Here is a 7,994-nt window from a genome sequence, read left to right on the forward strand (position 1 = left end):
AAGAAAATATGACCGGGATCGGGATTAGCCGGTAGAAACCGTCGGGATCTCGGGATTGAGGGAAAATTCCAGTCGGGATGGCGGGATTGAAGAACCCTATTGGGGACCCTCCTTGTTGTTCTTCGTGACGTCATACGATAACATTTATCCACCGAAAAGAAAATTTAGCACAATTCTTTCTAAGATTGCATGTTCCGAAGTCTTAAATGTTAGCTTTGATATAATTTTGAGAAAAGCAAATTAATCCAGCAACAGGAAACGGAAACGTTGATTTACCTTACCGCCCCCTCCCCCCATTTCTCCTTGACTAGCCTTAGTTCTCCACGTCCTGTGTTCCTCTCGAAGAAGAGCTCGGATTTGAAGATTGTCGAACGTCTTTGTGGTAGGTTTTAGACACTAAATTCATTCCCTAGATAATATATGGCTTCTTGGAGTGCTATTCGTGTTAAGTGAAGTAGGTTTAGGTTACTAACGAGACAATGAAATTGCCCAGGTCGGTAAAACACTTTGGCCTATTAGGGACCCAGTTTGCGTCCAAACAACGAGGAAGCCAGCACAGTCAGACAGACATAGAGTAGATCACAAGTTTTTTATAAGCAAGCGTAATGAAACGCTGAAATTTTTAACTTGACTTGCTACAGCTTCTATTGCACTGTTTATTTACTATTAACATGATTCTTCTTGTGTTTGCAGTGATCTATTGTGTTTGCAGTGAACTATTGAATGTTGTTAAATATAATCCCCAAAATGAATTCGAAGTTGAAGGGATTGGTCAAAAGTATTCAACGAGCCTGAGGCAAATAGTTATTTTAGTATATTTGCTCCGGTGCTTTTAAATTCTGTTTTTAGAGCTTGGCACATATTTTATTACAGTTGTGTTTACTACTCATCATATCAAGAAAAACAGGCAGTTATCACAGGTTTATTCAATTTGATCAGCAAAAACGTTACAATTTACTTTAATCTGAAAAGTGTGCTGCCAAACTCAGTAGCATCTTTTCTGCTCTTTGCGATTGAATTTTTTCCTTTTTATCACTTCCTTGGAAATATCGACAAAATCCAGGGCAGCCATTTTAAATTTAGCACCCCTGCCATAAATCACCTCGTGCAGGGTGATTATAGGAAGATATGATGTGATCCTCTGCCAATCAGAGCACACCCCTCTATAAACACCTGAGCAATTATACTTAATACATACATCTCAATCTTGCAACTCTTGCAACTTTGGCATGATTTTTGCACCTGTAAGTTAAATAATTTCATCACTAGCCAGCTTACAGCGCACACTCGCTAGCTCTCATAGATGTAACAAACTCCTTTTACCATAATAGCCTTGTATCGCCTGACACCCTTCTAAAAATACTTATGAAAAAAAAAATTCTGAACTAGTCAAAGAAGAGAGATGTCTTTTGTAAATGATCACACTTTCTTGGAAGATGAGATTGTGTCAGAACTTTTTGGGATGTCTATTAACTATGGTTACCTGCATATAATGAACACAATGCTAATTAGTCTGCCTACAAAATGTATGACCTTACTCTGAAATTACGCAAGATCGAAGTTGACTTCATCTCTAATTTCCTCTGCCCAGTGTTGGGAAGATGAAAAGCTAAAGATCCCTTCCTCCGTTATCGACGGGTGTCTTTAATTGTTTGATATAAGCAAACATTTTGATTCGCAAGATACAAGTATGACGATGTAGTTATGCTAAAATTAGCTTAGATCAACGCGTAACTTATCATGGACGTGACAACGGCCGTGGTATCTTCTAGATAGTGATATTACGTCATTTGTTCTTTTTTGCAACCTCCATAGGAATTAAATTCGCATAAATCACTTCTTAAACAGAGGTGAAACTATTCACAGTCATTTGAATAAGACTGTAATCTAGGTCTAAAGTCAATATTTTCCAGGTTCTCAATTTATCGTGAAAAGGTTTTTTATCGACGAAACTATCTGCTTTTGGGATTGCCATATTTTCAAGATATAGACTAAGAAAAAGGCGCAAACATAGCAGTATACAATGGTAGGTTAGCGTGTGCTCGATCCTTGAATTTTACCATTGCTTAGTCAGCATATGGATAACTCTTAACTGGCAGACTTTCAGCAAAGCTTGGCTAAGAATGAGTGCTAATTTCTTCGCACAGGGTAACAAACGAAGCAAAAACAACCCTGGTGCCATGAAGACTATGAAGAGCACCATCAAAGTGAGTATTTCTAAATTTCTGTTCCCTGTTTCTCGTGGGCACTGACAGCTGTGACCCTTTTCGCAATTTTGTGACGAACTGATTCGGTTTATCCGATTGAGATTTCTCGACGATACTTTTGGAGCCCAGTATCTGTTGCACTTGTGTAATACTGCTTATCTGTTTTTGTTAGCAGTCAAAGATCAGTGTTCAAAATGATTGTTTGATACTACCGCTTGTCTGTCAACGCGACTTTGATAACAATGCGTCCAAATGAATGTTGGGATTGGCTGACTTTGTGCCAGGTCCTTCAAGGGGCAGGTTTCGCACGGTCTGCTGTTGTTGTTTGAGATGCTAGAACCGAGCCAAAAAATTTTCGCAAATTCTTTCAAAATTGTATTTTTACGAACCTTCTTCTTTCTATTCTTTTCTTTTCTAGGTACAAAATTTTAACGAAAACCTATCTATAATTCATGCCAAACGAAACTCAGTTACAAGTTCGTGCAGAGGTCGATAATAAGCTGTTTAAATGTTTCCCTACACCTTCCAGTCCGTCCTAATTGAGGTAGACCGTTTAAAGCTCTAATGAGAACAAAACATACGAAGCTAAGAACAATCAATTTGGACAATAGTGGAAATATAAGACTTAAAAGCGACGGAATTAGCTTAAAAGAAACCAAAAATGCGACTCTGGCTGGAAAATGAAAACAAAACTTGCTTCACAGCACAGAGCAACGTTGCTTGCAGCCCATGTAAATAATCTGCGGCCGAACAAGGTGAATGAAATGTGGTCGAGGAACATTAAAAAAACCTTGAGATAAATTCTATTTCTTGGTCCTCGATAAATTGTTTTACTGAGTTAATGTGTGCAAACCTTGAAGCCATGATTCTGGGCAAGCAGGGAACGTTGCAAAAGGAAGGAGGGAAAACCGATACGATTCTTCTCATTTGTGAAAAGAATCATATCAGCCTCTGATTGGTCATACGATATTTTTCATGAGTGAGGAAAATCGTTTGACCAGTGGGATTAATTACTTTTCATCAAAGAGAGACGATTTTTATCAGGTGACTCGGTACCGAGTAAATCTAAGTACTTAAATAATGATTATATATTATATATATAGAATAATTGTTTGAAAGAAAATTTGCGCTGAGCGGGATTTGAACCCAGGTCCCTCCTGTTACTAATCAGGTGTGATGACCACTAGACTATCAGGACAACCATGCTGGCAACACGGCAATCGAAGATGTGATTTTACGTGATCTGAGACGTGGTCTCCCGGTAAATTTAACTTTCAAGGTGACAGGGTAGGGGAAGCCTATAACCCGATATGAAACCCAACTATGGATCTATTAAAGATACACGACCGAAGTCAACTTAGCGGATGACAAAGGAGGATCCAATTACGGATACAGGCTAATTTCAATTAAACAAATTCTGTACACGAGGGAAACCCTGCCCCTGTACACCCCAAATAATTATACTTAAATAGAATAAATTGTTCATTGTATTGATCTATGCATTACACGCAAGACAGTGAGAAATATGTTGCATCAAGAAAAATACATCCACTTGTATAATAAAGATCTCTGTCCAAGTTACTTTCAGTTACTTTCTAAAGTAATTTATTACCAGATAAAGCATTACCATTTATAACAGAAAAATAATTATTTTGATCATGCCACTTGACACACCAAAGCTATGGAAATAATCTACATGTAAGCGTCAAAGTCTGATCAAAGATTCTTAATCAAAGCCTTTGTGGTTGGCTATTGAAAAGTCCAAAATTGGAAGTGTTATTGGCTTTTGGCTGGTTGTTAAATAGCACCACCTAGTAAATAAAGTCCTGATAAACAAAACTGTTTCGTGATTGCTCACCCATCAGGGGATTTTATTGACAAGAATATTCGTAACCATCGTTTATACACTATACAGATTTGCATAAGAGGCGTAGCAGTAAATTTAAGTGCTTTGTTCAATTATTAGGGACCTTAAGCAACCACGACGGCGACGGCAACGAGGACGTGGAAAAACAAGAGATCTAATTGCAGAACAATAGCTCAGCACGTGCGTTTTGAAACTTTGTACATTTCTTAGCCGTCCTATGCAAAACAACAACGTGAAATCGCCAAAATTTGCGTCGTCTGCGAACCGAAACCGCGACGGCAAACTATTTTAATTTTCATTTGGAACTCAACGCTACTTTTATACGTCATGCTGAAGTTGAGCTGTGGCGCCATATGAGACAGTAAGCTCCTGCAGCCATGTTAGAAATTCTAACTAAGAGTAGAAATTCATTTTTTAATCGGATTCTTCCTTGGCGTTGCCGTCCTGACTGCTTAAGGTCCCTATCGCGCAGTATCGCTTTGCTTCTGTGGCGGCATGAGGACACAAGTTCATAACGTTTATTAAGTGATGATAATTCAGGTCGGCAGATAATGAGTAGCTTTTCTTTCAGGCAGAGGTTCTATCTTTTACTTCCGCTGTTGTAGGGTGATCTTGATGAAAGGATGCGCCATGAAATAAAGTGGTAAACGTTGCTTTCTTTAAGAGTCCAGATATGTTGGCTGAGTTCGGTGGAGTTTCTGTGTTTTTTGTGTGGGAATGAAGGCAACTTCCCACTAACTCGCATGCTTCAGGGCCGTCGGAGCTGCCCATTGTGACGTCAAATGTTGTGTCGCCCTTCTTTTACCAAGGTTGCTGTTTATGCGTAAGGATCGAGCCTTTTTAGCAGTTGTTATGATGTTTCTTTCGCTGTCGGTGATGTTGTCGAAGGCTGAGGCAAAGTCGAGTGCTCTGTTTTGGAGGTCCTGGCTGATGGAGGGGTAGAATTCTTCGATGTCAAAGCAAATTAAACTGTGCTATTGTTGGTTTTTAATGGCTTTAAACCACTCAGTCGATTACGGATGCTGTGGAGTAGCCAATATTGAACTTTTCCATCGCGGATTCTTGTAAAGTGCTTGACAAGTGTTAACTTGGAGCGAATTAGCCACCGTTGCACGTCAGTAAGGACAACAGCACTACTGAAACATACATCGGACTCACAGAAAACGGCTTTAAAACTAGATTGTTAACCACATCGCATCATTCCGACATGTGAAACACAGAAATTTTACTGAACTCAGCAAACATATTTGGACTCTTGAAGAAAATAACGTTGCCCACTTTATTTCATGGGGCATCCTTTGATCAAAATCACCCTACAACAGCGCAAGTAAAAGATGCAACATCTGCTTAAAAAAAAAATTTTACTCATCACCTGCCGACCTGAATTATCATCACTTAATAAACGTTATGAACTTGTGTCCTCATGCCGCCACGGAAGCAAAGCATTACTGCGCAGTAATTGAACAAAGCACTTAAATTTACTGCCGCGCCTCTAATTTTGTTTCTCATAATGTTTTTCCTCCCTTTTTCCAGCTAATCCTGGTATCAGTCTTGTGGTCACAATTTGTAATTGGGAGTCCCAGAAGATGTTCTCCGGTGCGAAACTTCCTGATATACTACCCCGATGATCCAGGAGCCGAAATGGAGTGTAAAGCGTGCCCTGAATGCCCGCTAGGATTAGGACTCGTACCCCAATGTGGTACCAAGATCACTAACTACATCACTATTAAATGTGAACCGTGCCAACAGAACAAGACATATTCAGACAAACACGGCATTGAGAGTTGCAGGTTCTGTCATGACTGCGGGTTAAGGGACATCACTCAGCAGTGTACCCCGTCTCAAAATCGTAAATGTGGCGTCAAGTGCCCTGAAAGACATTTCCTTGACGACAATGGTTTCTGTCAAGAATGCTACTTTTGTTGTCCCAATGTCGGAGAAACTGGAAGAATGAAGAAATGTAGAGAAATTGGAATGGGAGAAGACTGGCAGTATCCCAAGAACCAACAAAACTGTGCAAAGAAGCTTTTGAAAATTCTACAGAAGCCTGCGTTGATACGACTTATGCTCCGCCTGGGACTTATCTTCCCAGTCACAATTTTGAAGCAAATAGAACAGAAAGTACTTCAAGTGATAACATCCTAAAACTACATCATCATCTGAAAACACTGCGTTGCCTTTACTGCTAACAAATGAAAAGAAGGCAAACATATCATCCTCAACCATAGTAATGATAATCATCCTGACTACCCTAGTTACTGTTGGTGTTGTATACGGAGTTAGAAGAATCATTACGAATAGGAATGGTTCAGGAGAACAATCTCATGGTAAGAGATAACCATATTTGACAACACTGTTTTAACTTTTTGAAGACAGTATCTTAGGCACTGAATTCCTATTAACAATTTGCGACACATCATGACAGTGTAGTAACCGATAAGTTATGTCCATGAAGTGATGTCTCCTCCGTTGTCAGTGGACAATACAAATGGGTTTTTGTTTTGAAAACTTTTGACTTATTTCGAGATTGAAGTGAAATTTATTCAATACGCTGTCATGAAAGTTTAAATGCTAGTGATAAATACAAAGATAAAATTTGAATTTATCAAATAAACGCACCCTAAAAAGAAAACCGGTCTGGAAAATGCGAGGTAGTTTGTATTTGATTGGTGATGCAATTCATTCTGGGAAAATATGTTAGACTCAAATTTGAACTAAAACCCCTTATTTCACTCTCTCTCTCTCTCTCTCTCTCTCTCTCTCTCTCTCTCTCTCTCTCTCTCTCTCTCTCTCTCTCTCTCTCTCTCTCTCTCTCTCTCTCTCTCTCTCTCTCTCTCTCTCTCTCTCTCTCTCTCTCCCACACACACTCTCTCAAACACGCACAAAAAAAAAAGAAAAAAGCGAAAAAACAATGAATAGAACGGTTCTGGAGAGATCCTTTGGGGGTAAACTAAAGAAACAATATCTTGAAGGGTGATGGCACAGACTAACTAACACCCCTCATTAACCAGAGACAATTGAACCTTATTAAAGTGATAAAACACAACTACTTTTCAGATCTACTCTATGGTGATCTTGGCTAATCGTACAAATCACTTGATATTGTGGTATTACACCATTTTATCATTTAACAAACAAGCAATTTATAGTGATAACTCGACATATATACTGCCAGCCGTAGGTTCACCTGAACATGTGCCACTATATGAGATAAGATCTGAGGAAAGAGAGGAAAATGGCGGAATTGTTCAAGGTAAGGTTGGTAATACTTACTTTCACAACTTTCGACATGGTACCTAGTTGACAGTGGTGATAGTTCAGTTAGTGCTGGGGAGGTATTTACACTGAAAAAAACCCAGCTTAAGTCATTCCTTATTTGGCTTAGAAGTGCACAGTTTTGATTTATCACGTTCTGGTATGGCGCAGATGTAAAGAGCCTCTCAATTTCGTTAGAAATTCTCACATTTATTGGTATTTGTTGGGCACCATTTATAGTTACTGGCGTGACTGTTTTCTTCTTTAGTTAAACTAGTGTTTGAGAGCTAAGCTCGGAAAAGAGGTAAAGGTCAGTTATTTTCGGAACTTATGAGTAATTGATCATTATTAATTTTTTTTTTTTTTGACAGATAATCGAACAGATGGGCAGGAGCAGTCTCCCGTTAGACGGCAAGCCATCAATAACAGGCCAAATATTGGACTAATTCCATCAGGTGAAGAGTCAGTCCTTCCTTCTGTATATTTATCTTGAATTTAGAAAAAAAAAAGAGGAAAAATTACTCCCATTTTTATGGCATTTTAAGTGAGACAATTTTAAGCGGCGGTTACTGAATGTTTTACCAACACTTTGTCTATTATGTAGCTTTTTAGTCGTTATCGTAATCGCTAATAGATCGCCGTTTTAAAAGTATACAAAATAACGT

The 7,994-nt window shown here is 38.9% G+C and overlaps 1 pseudogene across 1 annotated transcript; it reads left to right on the forward strand.

The window, feature by feature from the left end:
* The first annotated feature begins 5,550 nt into the window (after positions 1-5,550).
* Positions 5,551-7,994, forward strand: LOC148732413 (uncharacterized; annotated as a pseudogene). The gene is made up of 3 exons (XR_015999736.1): positions 5,551-6,401; positions 7,250-7,327; positions 7,701-7,994. The product of XR_015999736.1 is annotated as an uncharacterized LOC148732413 (transcript).

The sequence above is a fragment of the Stylophora pistillata genome, chromosome 4, assembly GCF_964205215.1.
Source record: "Stylophora pistillata chromosome 4, jaStyPist1.2, whole genome shotgun sequence".
NCBI lineage: Eukaryota > Metazoa > Cnidaria > Anthozoa > Scleractinia > Pocilloporidae > Stylophora > Stylophora pistillata.